At 40.9% G+C, this 17,887-nt stretch overlaps 1 protein-coding gene and 1 long non-coding RNA gene across 6 annotated transcripts in view; one reads left to right on the top strand and one right to left on the bottom strand.

Moving 5' to 3' along the window:
* Positions 1-10,963, bottom strand: part of LOC145734360 (uncharacterized) — a 29,404-nt gene extending 18,441 nt beyond the window's left edge. The window contains exons 1-2 of the long non-coding RNA XR_014179415.1: positions 10,829-10,963; positions 10,521-10,764 (exon numbers count right to left, since the gene is read on the bottom strand). This is a non-coding gene — a long non-coding RNA (uncharacterized LOC145734360). The remainder of the gene's footprint in view (positions 1-10,520; positions 10,765-10,828) is intronic.
* The window catches only part of LOC145734358 (uncharacterized), a 158,265-nt gene that overhangs the window by 79,475 nt on the left and 60,903 nt on the right, over positions 1-17,887 (top strand). The window lies entirely within an intron of this gene.

Genomic DNA, 17,887 nt, shown 5'->3' with positions numbered 1-17,887 from the left:
TTGAAATATGAAATGGCCTACCTGATAGACCAAAAACTACAAAATGGTCAGAAGAAGAGAAGCACAGATTAGCTCGGGCTTACAAACAAAGACCCGAAAAGCTATCAACTGCAAGAATCAGAGCTATCCTGGAGGATTTCCCTGGCAGATCCCAAAAAGCCATTACCACAAAATTACGGGAAAAGTTCCCCGCAATATACTACATGTGGACAACGGACTCCACGAGCGAATCATCGGGCGGTGAGCCAGAGGGCGAATCCCAGCAATCCCAACGCACTCAGAACGAGGAAAATCAAAACCAGCAAATAGAAGAACCACTCCCCGGGCCCAGTAGGAGAACAGCGAAAAGGGAGAACACCCCGAACGACACACCCCCAGCACAAGTTCTCTGCAAGCGCAGTGCATCGGTGAGGGGGATAAAACACAACCCCTAATACCCGAGGTAGGTACTAGCTGCAGACGGAAATGAACCAGAACCACAGTACCTAAAAATAAAGGCATTTTTCTTAGATTTACTGGGGCGTGTGGGAGACAGGAAGGACCGGATAAAAAAGTTTTACATCCGCCCTCAAAACGCTGAAACGCTGCAAGGGCCTCAACACAAAAATTCGAAAAGCGCTGGTAGAACATAACATCAAAGGAAAAACCAGCTCCAACGCCCTTGTATACCTGGCCACGCATCTAGGGGGCCTCGGATTGATTTCGATAGAAACAACCACGGAAATCAACTACATAAAACGCGGTATATACCTAACCTACCACCCACAACTTCACAGCGCTAGGGCCCGCTATGAGGCGTTGAAGAAGGACGGTTGGAGAAACCCGCTTTCGGATATGGAGTGGGTACTGCAAAGCTACAACCTAGAAACACCAATCAACCACAATGTAAAGGCATGCTGTCGAGAGGTGTCTGACATCATCAAACAAAAAAATCTGGACCGATTGAAGAGGGAATGGTCCACTAACATGCATTACGGGAGACTTGTACTCGAAGAAGGTAAAGAATATTTCTATTCCTGCCCACAGGTCGCCTTCCCTTGACTCCTGGCGTAGAACAATGCTGAGCAGTGCCGCGGAAGAACAGCTGCACGGCCTAGCAGTGGGCCCCAACAGGAAAAACTGCAGGATGGGAGGCAACGCGGTCGAGGGCCTACCATGTGGCCGCACCGTGTATCGAGGGCTCCTACACAACCAGGTATGACTACGTGCCTCACTGGCTTATTAATACGCTTTTTTCCACTCTATAGGCCCCGAGAGCATGCAAGAGACGTCTGCAGTACGGCAGAGCCACCTGCTTGGAAAGGTTTAAATGGAGAGAAAGAACAGTCACCATCAAAGTTGGAATGAAAATCCTTACAGACCGCCCACTATACCACAATAAACCGGACGTGGTGGTATATCTCTCCAACCCCATGAAGACCTTCGTTTTCGAAGTTGCGGTTTCTCACCTGCAAAACATAAGACGCCAGGAAGAGCTAAAATAGGTAAGGTACACTGTAAATTCCAGGGAGAAAACAGCTAGTTTCGACCTAAAAACCATCGCAAGAGACTTGACGCTGGTTGGGGAGCTCGCAAGGGTCCATAACTGCCCGGTTAAGTTCGCCACCTGCGTGGTGGGCTGCTATGGGAACTTTATCAGGGTTGGTTTTAAGCCCATCACGATCAACAATATAACCTAAAAATTTGAGAGACGACCTACAAAATTGACTTTTGTCCAAATTAATAGTCAAACCATCATCCTTAAGACGCATAAATAGTTTTCTCAAAATCTCACAGTGTGTGTCAAAGTCAGGTATGACAATAATAATGTCATCAAGATAATAAAATACATAAGGCTCTAAAGCCGGTCCTATAACCATGTCCATTAATCGACACATACTTTGGGCACTATCATTCAATCCAAAAAGTAAAACTTTATAGTGGAAAAGCCTTCTACCATGCACTGCAAAAGCGGTTTTCTCTTTTGAAGTGTCATCAAGTTGAATTTGATGAAAAGCTTGCTTTAAATCAAATGAAGACAGGAATTTAGCATCTTGAACGTTGGTGATAATAGAGTCAATAAGAGGCATTGGATACGCACTAGGAATACTAACAGAGTTAAGCTTCCGAGCATCCAAGCATACTCTAAACGAGCCATCACTTTTTTTGACAAGCCACATAGGCGAACACCACGGTGAATTAGAAGGTTCTATTATACCAAGTTCTAGCATTTCATCCACCTGCTCGTTAAGACACTTTTGCATTGCATGTGATAATGGGTATTGTCTCTATTTGACAGGCATTTATTTTTTGGTGCAATAGTGTTATACAGATCCTTGATCTTATTAAGTTCCTCATTCTGTGTCAAAGTTAATTCTTCAGCAGACTGAATCTTATTTATAACAGACACTGAATTAAAGATTGATATGACAAATTTCTAAAATTTAATTGAATATTGAATGCTTTAAGAAAATCAATGCCCAAAATCAATTCATGTTTTAAAGAAGGAATAACTAAGATTTTCATAAGTCTGGTAACATTATCTAAAGTTATGGGAGCCCAAAAATAACCTGACACACTCTGTAAGTTTCCGTCAGCAGTAGCAACGTGAAATGACGAATTTTCGGTCAAACATAAGTCTACGTCCTTAAGTAGCTGCAGACCATCAAAACCCAAAATGGAGATAGAACTACCACTATCAACCAAAGCCAAAAACGAACAACCAGAAACTCTAACATTTAAATATGGACGGTCAGCAAACGATTTTTTAGTACAAACAGGGTTGACGGAAATTTCCGTGGACAAAGACAACGCACCGTCTTCAGTAACTTGACTATCACCAACAATAGGAACTTTTTCAGACATAACAAATTTCACTTGGTCTAACCATTTATGCCAATCCAAAAGATCAGTCATTACTGACTGTCTTTTTTGTTCTCTTTCTTTTGAGAATTTTTTGTCGACCTGACAGAAGGATTGTTGTTGGTCTTCCTGCCAAGTCTTGTGACGTTTTTTGAACATTTAGGACATTTGGACTTCGTAAAATTTTCTTTACCACAACTGTAGCAATACAAACTCCTTTCGGCGGTACATTCGGTGTTTATATGACCGCGTTTCCTACAATTCCAACAAACCACACTGGAGGAAACAGAACTAGTATTTGCAGAAAAGTCTGGCCTACTAAGGTCAAGTTCCATTAAATTACCTCTATGTGTAGTTGGTCGGTACTGATTTGAAACATAGAGACTGTTCTCTATTCGTTTACACAAAGAAGTCAAGTCACTAACAGCGGTTATGTCATGCAATGCCAAAGTCCTAACATAATCCGGCATTAAATTTTCCCTGATAATGTCTACCACTTCTTTTTCAGAAGGAGCCTAGGTTAATCGATTAAAAAGACCCTCCATAGAACTAATAAATAAACAAATTGGTTCTTTAGGGTTTTGTTTCCTAGCTTTGATTTCTTCTAATAAGTTTCTATCATAGTGGTCACGCAAAAAAGTCTTTCAATTCACCCACTAAATCATTCCAATCAATAAAACGCCCCTTATTATACCACCAAGTCCAAGCTTGCGAATCAAAAAGGTCTATATCAGAAGCAAAAACCTCATCTGTTGAACAGCCACGAGACATTCTAAAGTTTTCTACCTTTTCAAGAAAAGCCATTAATGAACCCTCGCCAGTAAACTTTTGCAGTCCCCATTTATTATTTTTTTTCTTCCTTTGAGTTTCCTCATCAGAAGTATGATTCATACGATTAAGTCGTCCTGAGACATGCCAGAGCCGAGTTGAAATGTTCTTGTATGAAAAATCACTATATGTACCGGTAAAACCTACTATTTTAACCTTAATTGATGCAATAGATAACACCAGCTCCTTTTTATCAAAATCAAATTCAAATGGGTTCGACACTTGACAAATACTACGATTGGCATTTTCTTGAGCCAACAGTCCCCTCAAAATTTTACGTCTCTGATCAACAGTACCCAATGGCTTAATAGATCTGATGGAAATTTCATAATCTAGCTCATTGACTTGCAAGGCATTAATTTGGAGAGCCATTATCAAAATTTCTAGTTTAACTCCAAAAACTAAATAAACACAAGTGATATATAAATTTTACAGTTAAAGCTCAACAAAACAACCGACTTGAACAACAATTAAAAACTTGATCACCACCTGTGATCCAAGTTACTCAAAACTGATCAAATAAATCAGCCAATCAATAATTAAACCCTTAATCAAATTAAGGAAAATTAAAATTGCCCAAATCGGTACAAATAAAAAAGAGAAAATTAATTCGCACCTTTAACTGCAAAACCGAACCACAATGTTATAGGTAAAACTACAAAAAAAATTACGGGGCAAACCTGAAATTTCGGTCTAAAAATAGATCGGCACGGTCACAAGCAAAGCAAAAGGTAAAAAGTTAACGATAGTACGATAAATCAGCAATTCCAAACTTGACACTCTTTAATTTAAGAATAAATATTTAAACTATCAATACGTCTGGCACCGTGAAAAAAAAATAAGCAAAGATTGTAGCCACGCAAAAATACACATGCACAAACAAGGCAGTCTGATAACCCACAATCCAAGCGCGTTCAATCCACTAAAAATCAAAAGGCCCTTCACGTTGGTCACCAATTTGTAATGATGAAACCTCAAGTTAATGAGATTTCAACATTTTTAATTGTGTTAGCTCAAGGTCGTGGATTAATTGCATGAGATAATCACTAGCTCTTTATAAATGAACACTCTTGGATCTACTGTAGGAAATCAAACGAACCGTTAGTTGTATATGTACACGCGTATATTACAAAAAAAAACACAACCACAATATTTACAATTTACAAAAATTACAAGGTTGCCGAGAACCAAATTACTGACAAATTTAAAGAAAAAAATTAAAAAAACAAAATTGAAGTTAAATTTTAAAATTAAAAAACAGGAAAAGTTTTCCCAGTGCCAAACTGTCTGTAACTGCCCTTACCAGTTTTTAAGGACGATGTTTGGCTCCTAGAACCTCCAGTATCCTCTCCCCAGTAGTCAGTAGTGGCCACCGCTGATTTCCAGGTAGCGAATGGGGTCCAGAGACTGGTGACAGGTACCTAAGGCAGAAAACAGCAGAACACCAGGGAAAACGAACAAACAGCTTCAACACTTGTTCCGGCAACCAAAAAGGTGACCATAGGTAATGACAAGTGTTGAAGTTGTTTAAAGCAAACTAATATAAACTAAAAAAAATTAAATAAAATTAAATCAAGTAAGGAATTGACCTGGTGGTTCAACTCTGACTGAGGCTCTGACCTTCTTAAACTCTGTGGCTGCTGGTCGGCTTTTCCAACACGTGGGTTGGTCCGGAAAACTCTGGACGGAGCAGTCCCGGTTAGGTTTATTCAATCCCCGAATGGAAAGTTCTTTGGTCGGGAAAACCCTTAGATCTCTGGTCAGAAAACCCTCAGTCCTCTGGTTGGAAAGCCCTTAGATCTCTGGTCGGAAAGCCCTTAGATCTCTTGTCGGGAAGCCCTTAGATCTCTGGTCGGGCCGAACACAATACTGTGTTGGAAAATTGGGCCGATACAAAATAATTTAAAAGAACCAACAATAAAACCAATTTACCTGTGATTCGGCCAGATGATCAAAGATTAAAAAATAACAAGTCACACGCGTGCCACAACGCTCAGAACCTCGGTCAGATGTCGGCAGTTCGGGTGCTTTAGTGGTAAAAGACCGATATTGTCACGTTTTAGGGGTAGCGTAGGAAGAGAAACAACAAACGTAGCTCAAGTATGTCTCCTTTATTTTTATACCGAAGATAATGCCTAACTAAATCTTACCCCCAGATTAAGAGGGCCGCCAGTACCGCTACAGGCGGGACGCACATGGAACACTCTCTACGAGGGGGTGTGTGTGTGTGTGAGTGTGCGTAAGGCCTTCTGATGTGCCGCCAAGCGGAACCCGCTCGATACGAGCAGGGAACCCCTATGTCCGACAAGCCCGAAGGATTTACTTTAGGCACAGCAAGCCCTCTTGAAGTGTCGCCAAGCGAAACCCGCTCGATACAAGCAGGGAGCCCCGCCCCTATGACCGACACGCCCAAAGGACTTACTTTAGGTACTGAAAGGGTCAAGAGTCCCGACGGTCACCACTGGGTTGCGTAAGAACTCTAGTCTGTTCAGCCTGGTTTTCCAAGAAGGTATCGAGCCGTCCGGGCACTAGAAAGTTCGGACTGTCGCTCGTGACCTCCCTCTGGGGATGACCCCAGAGTTCGGTGATCGTCGATGGCTTGAGACGCTGATTAAATACCCACATCGTGACCCCAATTTGCCGGTCTTGCTGATTCAGACAGTGCACTAGGGGAGACCAGGGCCCGACTAGGTAACGGAACATAGTGCAATTTATGTTATTCGTGACATGGTGGAGGCGCCCCGTTCAATCCCCGTCTATTAATCTTCATATTGATAGACACACCCTCGCAAATTGAAGCCAATTAAGTCACAGGGAAAAGATGAAGGAATAACAGAGGAAAAAGAAGAGAGGCAAAGACCAGAAGAAAGAAGAGAGAGAAAGAAAGAGAGATCAGGAAGACGACTCAACCATGCCCACCCCCACAAGTTCAAGCACACCCCAGAAGAATCAAGACGAGTTTTGAAGGACCAGCCTGCAGGTCCGCAGTTGCTTGAACTGAGTAGGGCTATATCAAGAGCGGCCTGTAGGTTGCCCTAAACATTTTAGTGTATAGGAGCACATTTTAGTTTGTAGTGTATTGGGTAAGATAAAACTAAACTTTTGATAACTAGGTTTCATAAAATAAGTGTATGTATAGTTAATGCAATAACAATATCTCGATTTCTAGACCAGTGACGCCATTCCCGACCTAGGTACTTTGCTGAGGTAGCAAAATCGCGCAAGTATAAGGTGTTTTGTTTATAAATACATGTTGTGTGTTTATGTTATTGGAGTCGGGCTTGTTTGCTAATTAATTGTTGACTTTAGGGGCCACCTAATTACCTCGTTGCGTCCATCGACAAATTGACCTGGTTAAAGAAGCGAGAAGAAGAGGAGCAAGCCTAGGAGAAACCAGCATCTTCGGATGGGTTCCGCACCGTCGGTTCTACAGCCGCGTGCACCCAGAGTCCCTTAAATGAAGGGCTGAAGAAGGTTCTCCAGATGGGCTTAGAAATGACGATGTAGAGTAGTCCAAAGCAACGTGTGCTAAAAAGAGAGCACGCAATGCACCAAAGATGTCGAAGCTAAGCGATGGATTTCCGCTTAGACAAGGTAGTACCGAGAGAAGGTACTAGAAGATGGTGCCCGATGCAGGGAACAATTTACGCTTAAATGAGAAGGCAAGAAGATGGACGCAACAACAAGGTTGAAAGGTGACCCAACGAAAGGAATAAGTGTTTTTTGGTTATGTAAACATGGCAACGTTTAAAAATCGAGAAGTAGTTAAGATATTTGTTCAATAAAGTTTTTCCACCCCTTTTCTAGAAGATAAGTAACATGTGTTAGTTTAAGAAGTAATATTTGATGATAGGTCGGTTTAAATAAAGTACTCCCCCACCTGCATTAGAAAATAAGAATAGAAAATAAGTGAGTTGATTTTGTAAACATGGACTTTTAGTGTTCGGGGCGAACACTTGTTGGAAGGGGGAGATGTCACGAATAACATAAATTGCACTATGTTCCGTTACCTAGTCGGGCCCTGGTCTCCCCTAGTGCACTGTCTGAATCAGCAAGACCGGCAAATTGGGGTCACGATGTGGGTATTTAATCAGCGTCTCAAGCCATCGACGATCACCGAACTCTGGGGTCATCCCCAGAGGGAGGTCACGAGCGACAGTCCGAACTTTCTAGTGCCCGGACGGCTCGTTACACTTGGACGGCTGGGCGACACATCAGAAGGCCGTACGCACATACACCCACACCCACACACCCCCTCTTGGACAGTGTTCGATGCTAAGAGTTATACAGTGCCAAATAAAGAAGACTTACTTGAGCTACAGTCTTGTTTCTCTTCCTGCGCTACCCCCTAAAACGTGACAATATCACAAAGTGGGTGATTAAATAGGCCACATGGCACCTGACACAAAGAAACACGACCACACACCGACGCTTCCCCGACAAAAATCGAAACTAATCACGTGACTACGGCACCTGATAACTCGGTCTACTAGTGTAACTAGGCCCACGGACATTAAAAACACAAACCAAACGAGTTACGGACGAAAACTCTATTTCGTCGTACGTAACAAGGTCGTTAGAGGTCACAATGATCCCATGAAGGTCGAAATTGGCTTTTGGACGGACAGAATAGACAACCCTGAGACATCTACCATCAATTTGGCGAGTCCTAGGCCAAATTGGAAAAAGAAAAAGATAAAATCTACCGTCGTACCAATAGTACCGCCTACCCTGTCGACAGAGGTAGTGAAATTATCGATTGGTGTATTAGCGATGGATATGATGGTTTTCGGTTTGTTTATTAATTGGTGACGTCAGTTGGTATTACTTCAACAGTCTCCTGTGTAGGGGGACGTAGCTTCTGTTGAGATTTACTTGTGTGTCAACACACCGCGAGTTGTGAGCAATTTCCTTCGTGATCTCCACATCCTCCATAAAGTCCAGCCTGTTGAAGTTGCGAGTTGACAAGTTGTGCAGGATTTTCGCATTTGTCCCGATGTCGAACCTGTGGCCACTCGCAATCAAGTGCTCACCAAAAGCAGAATTGCTGGTCCTGCTGATATGTTCTCCGACTCTAGTTTGAAACGCTCTGATCGTGCGCCCGATGTAGGTGACGTCACAATCGTTGCACTTCAGTTTGTATATACCACTTTTGTACACATGGGTGTTTATCATTTGAGTTGATGAGAAAAGACTTGAGGGACAAATTATTCTTGTGCACGATCCTGGCTTCAGGAACATGTTGTCTAACTCTTCTGGAGGAGGAGCGAGTCAAGCTGGCGGACAAAAAGAGGATCACAAAAACAGGGCTGTCTGGACTCTACAGAACACGTGGGTATTCCAGGTGGGTATTTCAGACCTGCATGGGTATTTCAGCCCAGCGAAACCTGTCGATGAGCCTGTCAATAGAAACCGGGTCGTAGCCGTTGTTCAGGGCTATTTGCTTGATAGTGTTGAATTCAATTTCTGTCAGTCAGAATGAAGTTGTTCTCCATGTGTTCCATAAAAACTTCATCCAGAAATGGGGACAAGCAGCTCCCAATCGCCAAGCCGTCCTCCTGTTCGTAAAATTTACCGTTAAACTGGAAAAAAAATTGTTTTAAGCAAATACGGAGGAGAGAAATAATATCCACGATTTTCGAGTGGTCAGTCATCCTGGACTCAAGCATACACCTGACAAACAGAACCGACTCATTCACCGGGATTGAGGTAAAGAGGTTTGTGAGGTCAAAAGACACCATTGTGTTGTTATTCGACATCGTGAACCCCCACAATGTCCAACAACTCGCTAGTGTTCTTTATGCTGTTTTTAGGTGTGAATCCTGTCAGGTTCCAAACCACATTCAACACCATCTTGTAAATCAAAGAAGTTGGTATACTGATAAAAAAACAGAAAGATCGCTAATCAAACACACTAATTTCAAGGTACTTAAGTCAATCAAAGATAAAATTAAAAATGAAAGCTTAACAATTACCAAGTCTGACAAAAGTAATTGCTCTGACGTAAGTAACAGCGAAGATCCACTTGAAGCGCCTTCAAGCTGTGGAAAATATAGCGCTAAGATCAGCCATATCCGCCCCGTGGTATGTCAGAAACGACACTATCACCAGAAAGAGATCTCCAATACAAGACAGCGACAGAGAAGATCAAAGAACATGCACACAAGTTTTTTGACAAGATGGCGGAACACCAGGATCCACTCATAAGGAACGCCATCGACTATGTGTTATGATAAAACCTCACGTTAATGGGATTCCAACACTTTTCAATTAGATTGCTCAAGGTCGTGGATCAATTGCATGAGTAATTCAAGTCATTTCAGTTTCATTTAAATCATAATTAGCTATATTAGCTATGAATGAAAACACTTGGATATTTTGCAGGAAATCAAAAAACTGATTTTTATGTTATGTACAAGTGTATATTACAAAAAAAAAAACCTACAACATTTACAATTTACAAAATTTACAAATAGTTACAAAAGTTGCCAACCAAATGTTCCAAAAGGAAAGAAATTTTAAAGAAAATAAAAAAAAAACAGAATTGAAGTTAAAATTGAAAACAACAAAAAGAAATTGAAAACAAAAGGTAGGAAATGGAGCCCAGAAACTGGTGACAGGTTCCCTAGGACAGCAAAGCACAGGGAAAACAGATAAACGACCTCAACACTTGTTCTGGCAATCCAAAAAGTTTCCAGAGGTATTGACAAGTGCTAAATCCGTTTAAAGTAAATTAATTAAAAAAAAACTTACAAAATAGCACAAGATGGGAAAAGCTGTTCAATTAAAAATTAAAAAAGAACTAAATTAAGTAAAAGGAAAACTACGGAATTTAACAACAACAAAAAAACTAAATTAGGTAAGTTGACTTGGTGGTTTCAATCCTGACCTTTCAAGTCCTAAACCCCCTGGTTGTTGTGGTCGGCTCTTTCACCTATAAGGGTTGTTGGTGGGTGGTTACAAAGCCCTTATAGAGTGCCTCGCATGATCTTGGGGTGCTGCAGGTGTTCCCAGTTTCACCGGGAAGTCCCGGTTGGAAATTAGATTTCAGTCAGGAAAAATTTCCAGGACTCTGGGTCGAGCCGAACACAAAATCTGTGTTGGAAAATATGGCCGATACAAAATAATTCTCAAATAACCCAAAATCAAACCAATTTACCTGTGTTTCGGCCAGATGAATCTACATTTAGATTAAATCGCAAACACGTGTTACAGAGTCACGTGTCAAGAGTCAGATGTTAGGTCACTTTGATCTTAATAGTTCGGGTGCTGCAGTGGTAAAGAGACCGATATCACAAAGTGTGGGCCACATGGCACCTGACACAAAGAAACACGACTACAAACCGATGCTTCCCCGACAAAAATCGAAAACTAATCAGGTGACTACGACACCTGATAACTTATCAGGTCACGCACCCATATTAACAACAAAATGTGTACAAAGTGCAACCGGAGCTATTAAGTGACCGGAATCGGTCTACTAGTGTAACTAGGCCCATGGACATCAAAAACACAATCCAAACGAGTTACGGACGAAAACTCTATTTCGTACGTAACACACTCCCCTAGGTAACCAAAAAAAAAAAAACTTGTTGAATTTTTTTTTTAAGTGAAAAAGCATCTCAAAACTGACCTGAAGAAAAGCAAACCAAAAGACTGTAAACCACCAAAATCAAGAAAACAAATGTGATAAACGCCAGTATACCATTTGAAAGAGGCATACAACCTTTCAAACAAAAATGAAGCTCATTACAGCTATGAAGTAGCTCTGATGAGAAAAAAAACACAAGGTACCAGTTGACTAGCTCCAGTCTCCCACCCAAACAATATTCCCAGGAGAAGTCGTCATGACCCTACAAATCTCTAACCGGTTTATGTCCAGAAAATTAAAACGGGGTTGAACATGAAACCAACGTTGCGTAAACCTCGTTATGTGAGAGGAAACCTCATTCATTGGTTTCGGTAGAGATAAACAGAGACAGGACTCAACGCTCAGGAAAACCACAGAAAGAGAAACCAAAACAAATCACCTGGCTGGTGGAAATGAAATAAAGAAAACTATCAGGAAAGAGAAGAAAATTGTCCACCAACAAACAGAAAAGTTTTTGATAGGAACCCTCTCTAGAAAACCCGTAAAATACACCGAACGGTTAGTGTATCAGTAACAACACAAAAATTAAATCTACTGGGGTGTTCCGAACGAAACCACTGACGGCAAATCCCACTCAACCAAGCAATTGGGGCTGAAGTCGAACACAATAGAAAGTCTCCGCACTCCAGGGCCATTAAGGTACTTACAGGGACTCTGAGACCTTCCCCTTCCAAACCCTTCCAAAAACCTTAGAGGTTAAATGACTGTGTGGTTACAAGGAAAGTCAAATCCGGTAAAAGTCACAATCAGGTAAATTGTCAAAACTGACAACAAGACAAAATAGAGAATAGAAAAAAAAAACAAATTCCTTACATGTACGCAAGATTAAACATTAACGCATACAAGTTGCGGGGAAAAACAATTCACACAATCGAGCAAAAGAAATATTGATACACTCCTAAAAGAACCCTGACCACACGGTAACACCCGTTCCTGAATAAATAAACTAAGAGGAGTATCCGAAACGAGAAAAATCAATAAAAACACAATCGAGGAAAAATGTACTCCCTGACACTCCCAAATCGTTCCAGGAACCCTGACCACATGGTAACACTCATTCCAGAACAAACAAATAAAGGGGGAGTATCCAAAGTATCCAAAATCAATTAATTAAAGTCACAATCGAGGAAAATTAAATCCAATAATAAACAAGTCAAATTAAACTAAATTAAAAACAATACACGATGTTAAAATGTGTTATTCTGGGTAATACGATATCCACAGAATCTTTCAATTAAACAATTGAGTATATAAGTACCCGCCACTGTCCCTTAATAATGACACTTATTGAAAAAGGTGTTAAACACAATGTGTGGTAACAAATGTAATTATCTCCAAATCAAGAAAACACAAACTTGCTCATTATGGATTCAAATAATTAGAAAAACATACGACCGACTTAAATCGTGTACACCTATTAAACCAACCGAATTGCATACACAGTTAGAGTCAATCCTGACAAAAACTAAATCTCAATAATCAGGAGTCAGACGAATGAGAATCAGAATGCTCAGATTCGTCACTTAAAGTCACATCCGGTTTAATGTCAGATACATGCCAATCTCCCGAATTATTTCCATCCCTGTCAACCAAACGGTATACTAAATTAGAGAGAATTTTAGAAACAGTACAAGGAATGTTCCTAGGTGCCTAGGTTCCTAGATAGCAAAACCATCTACTGCTTTAGATAAAACATAATTTTTCTTCCAGACCTGATCTCCAACATGATACTTAACATCTCTCTTTCGAAAACCATAACGTTGTTTACTTTGAATGTAAGATTTATGAAGTCGTTTCCGAACTTCCTCATAGATGTTAGGTAGTTCCTGAACTGTATCGGGGTTATGCACTTTATCAAAAATTTCCACTTTATTGTCGGCATTATCACTGGTTAGACCATAAATTGAACCATCAACAGGTAGATTCCTACCAAAGTTTAGAAATGCAGGAGAGAAACCAGTAACTTCATGTTTAGCCAGTCTAATAGCCTGGGCAACTTAGAAAATAGATTTTTTCCAATCCCTGTGATTTTCATAAATGTACGATCTTATTTCGGTGATTATCACTTGGTTGACTCTTTCAGTATGGTTCACTTGTGCATGATATTTAGCGTTATACCAAATTTTCTGAGAGATCTTCTCATGAGATCTTTAAACTACTTGCTAGTAAAGTGACTACCATTGTCACAAGAGAAAATTTGGCAAACCCCAAACAAAAGAAAAACTTGATTTTCGATGAACTTAACTATGGCCCTAGAAGCCGCCTTCGCCATAGGGTGCACAAGTACAAATTTAGTGAGCCAATCCACCACAACAAGAACGTACTGTTTCCTGATTTTGATCTTGGATAAGGACCAATAAGACCAGCCGACAATAACTGGAAAGGAAAATGAACATTTCGGTATTGATCCATAAGACCTGCCTGCGGTAAATGACTTGATTTACTAACAGCGCAAATAGTGCATTTTCTAACATAACGGTAAACAGAATCTCGCATATTTGCCCAATAATATAGTTCAGCAACTTTAGACAACGGTTTAGAGATGCCTAAATGACCGGCTGTTTCATGATCATGAAACTTTTCAAGAATTTCCTGTCTATGAGCCGTAGGTACAACAATTTTCCAATTGGAAACATTGCCATCCAAGTTGTACTTAGAAAATACATGTTTATAAAGACAGTTATTTTCCACCTTAAAAGTCGGAAATTTACCAGGTGATTCTTGAACTTTCACTAACCTGTCACGATACCATTTATCCAAAATTAGATTGGTCAAATTTAAAACTGCGACATCTTCCAAACTTCTCGAAAGAGCAATCAATCAATTAATCAAAAAAGTGGCTTTATTGTCGGAAACTTGAAGTCATTGACAAAGCCCATACATAATTATTACACTACACATATGAATCACACATAATTACACCTTACAATTATTAAAATAAAAACAAAACAAAAAGGCAGTTACCCTGTATAAGAGAGGAGAAAGAGGATCAAAAACACAAATAGTGCTGCTTGGTCAATTTATAGCAGAACAACAAGCGCCTTAAGAACTGGAGTAGAATTCTTCTTCTTCTTCTTCTTCTTCTTGTAGCGCTACAACCCTGGGTGGGTCTTGGCTGACTGTACGACTTTTTTCCAATTTGTTCGGTCTTCCATCAACCTAGGGTCAAATGGAATGTTCATTTACCGGAGATCTGCTTGGATGTTATCTTTCCATCGCATTCTGGGACGTCCGAGTGGTCTTTTGCCTGTGGGAATCTCCTCCCATACCAGTTTTGCAAGTCTTTCGTTATGCAGTCTGTGCACGTGGCCTGCCCATCTTAGTCGCTGTGATTTAATTTCTTGGACAATATCGGCGTCGTTGTAGAGTGCTTTTAATTCGATATTGGTTCTGATCTTATACTGGTTTGTTGTGAGGTCCGAAAATTTTTCTAAGTATTTTTCGTTCAAAGCGCCTTAGCTTTTCTTCGTTTGCTTTGGTCATGGTCCACGTTTCGCATCCGTACGTTATTACAGGTCTGACGATGGATTTATAGATTTTGATCTTTGAACTTCTTGTGAGATTTTTTGATTTTATGAGCTTATTCAGTGCAAACAGACAGCGGTTTGCAGATTGGATTCTGTTTTTTATTTCTTCGGTAACATCGTTGTCCGCTGTGATTACGGCCCCCAGATACTTAAAACGTTGTACTCTCTCGAAATTAAAGGTGTTGATCGTCACATTTTGCCTTATTCTGTCTCTTCGTGTCGTTCTATTTATACACATATATTTCGTCTTCTCTTCATTGATCTTCAGCCCTACTTTACTTGTTGCTCCTTCCACCTTGTTGAAAATGTCTTTCGTGGATAGGGTGGAGTCTCCAACGAGATCTATGTCATCCGCATATGCGAGTAGCAGCTTGGGACCTTGAGCCGATAGCAGTTCTGTTTTTATTTCGGCCGACCTCATGGCTTTCTCCAATACAAGGTTAAAAAGTAGTGGAGATAACGCATCGCCCTGTTTAAGTCCACTGTTGATTTCAAAGCTGCTAGACAGTTTATTATTTACACGCACTTTAGATATTCCACCCTCCATACAGACTTTGGTCATCCGAATGAGTTTCTTTGGTATTGAGAACTCCGCCAAGGCATTCCATACTTGGCTTCTTTCTACGCTATCATATGCCTGTCGAAAGTCTATGAAAAGATTGTGTATGGGTCTGTTATACTCCCATCCCTTTTCTAGAAGTTGTCTCAGCGTGAATAGTTGATCTATTGTTGATCTGTTTGCCCTAAACCCGGCTTGATATTCGCCTAGGACATTTTCAGCATAAGGGATTAGTCTACTAAGAATGATGTTTGAGAAGGTTTTATATGCCGTGTTTAGGAGTGAGATTCCTCTATAATTTGCGCATTTTGTTTTGTCCCCTTTTTTGTGGATGGGCACTATTATGTTTTCCTTCCATCGTGCTGGTGTCCTTTCTTCTAACCATATGTGCGTTATTAGCTGGTGGATTTGGCGATGTAGTGCGTCTCCCCCATATTTCAGAAGTTCTGCTGGTATCCCGTCCGTGCCGGGCGCTTTGTGATTTTTAAGCTTATTTAAGGCCCTTTAGGTTTCTTCAAAGGAGGGACTTTTGACGGGCATGTCCACTGTGATATAGATCTCTTCTTTGTGTTGTTCTTCCTGTATGATGTTTAGGAGGTCTCTAAAATACTTTTTCCATTCTTCAGTTATTTCTCAACCGTCGATTATCATGCGGCCTTGGTTGTCTCTCAGTGTACGGATGGAATTGGTTCTATGCCCTCTTTTCTCAGAGGAGATTGCTTTATAGAATTCCTTGGAGCCTGGTTTTGGGCCGGTCTCTCTCCATATTTTCATATTTTTGTTGTTCGTAGTTTCTTTTCTTTGTGCGTATTATTTTTCTTGTTTCCTTTCGGCAGTCGTCATATTCCTTTTTACTTTGGTCTGTTTGCAGTTGTATCCAAGTCTTTCTTACTGTTTGTCTCTTTTCCAGTTGTTTCCGACATTCCTCGTCATACCATGTTTTTGCCCTCTTCTGTTTACTCCTTCCAAATATCTTGTCAGCTGTCTTGGTTATTATCTCGGCAGTCGCTTCCCATAGCTGTTCTATATCATTGTCTTCTCTTTCATAGTTCAAGGTTTGTTCAAGTTGTTCTCTATAGTTTCGTTGATTCTCTGCATTGTGTATTTCGTCAATGTTCCACTGTGGGTTTATTGTTGTTTTATTGTATTTGTGGCTAGATATTCTGGATTTGACTTTTGCTCTGACTAAGTAATGATCAGTCTCCGTCTATTCCTCTCAGGCTTCTTACGTCTATAATATTGTTACTATGACGGGCATCTACAATGATGTGGTCAATTTGGTTGCGCGTAATATGGTCGTTTGAGACCCAGGTTTGCTTATGGATGTCTTTATGCGGAAACATGGTTGACTTTATTAGCATGTTATTAGCTGCTGCAGTTTCTGTGAGTCTTAAGCCATTGTCGTTGGATATATTGTGTAGGCTGTGTTTACCTATTGTGGGGTATAGGCTAGGCTCTTTGCCTATTTTAGCATTAAAGTCCCCACAGAGTATGCGCATATCAGGTTTGGGCATCCTATCTATCTACCTTTCTAGGGCATCGTAGAATTCATCCATGATATCTTCATCCTTTTCTTCCGTTGGTGCATGCGCTGAGATAATCGAGGTGTTGTATCGCTCTCCCTTCATTCGTATGTAGCATATCCTTTCATTTATAGGTTTAAAATTTAGTATATTCTGTACTAGGTTGTTTCTAATCACAAAGCCCGTTCCGAATTCATGTCTTCCGTTTTTGTTACCGCTGAAGAAGATAGTGGATTTACTTATTTTTATATTTCCATCGTCTGGCCATCTTATTTCTTGGACGGCTGTTATATCCATTCCTATGTTTTCCATTTGTTCCACAGCATTTATAGCAGCGGAGCTACTACTAGAGCAGCTACTAGAGAATAGTACGCCCGGTCAAGCAAAAACCTCTCAGCCTCACGCCTAAATCCATGCGCAGATGGCTGGCCTCTCACGTGGAGAGGAAGGTGATTGAAAAGACTCTTGCCACCGTAAATAAGCGACAACTTAATCTTCTCCGTGTGAGGAATGGGAAGCCTCAAAACGAATCTACTACGAGTCACCGAGTCGGAGCCCTCGGACCACTGACCCCCAAACTTGCCACGAACAAGACAAATCGTCTCTAAGATGAAAATGCAGCACAAGGTGAAGATACTATGTCCAATGAAGAGGGGTCTACATGAGGCCCTGTATCCAACACGACACAAGCACCTCAATGCTCGCTTCTACAGGAGAAACACAGAATTAAAGCGGCTTCGAGAACAAACTCCCCAGAAAGCTATGCCGTAGCGGAGATGGCAGTCAATCAGTGCATAGTATGCACTCCTAGCTACATGGTAATCGAGATTGCCAGAGATCACCCTCAATGCATGGCGCCCGACGCCAGTCTAGAGCACAGACCGTCCACATGCTCAGCGAATCGAAGCGAGTCGTCAATAATAAGACCACGAAACTTGTTCACTCCAGGGGCGCACAA

Source organism: Ips typographus, linkage group LG10, assembly GCF_016097725.1.
Source record: "Ips typographus isolate SLU linkage group LG10, UJ_Ityp_2.0, whole genome shotgun sequence".
NCBI classification, from domain to species: domain Eukaryota; kingdom Metazoa; phylum Arthropoda; class Insecta; order Coleoptera; family Curculionidae; genus Ips; species Ips typographus.
The sequence above is the reverse complement of the archived record's forward strand: the minus strand, read 5'-3'. Positions and strand labels throughout refer to the sequence as shown.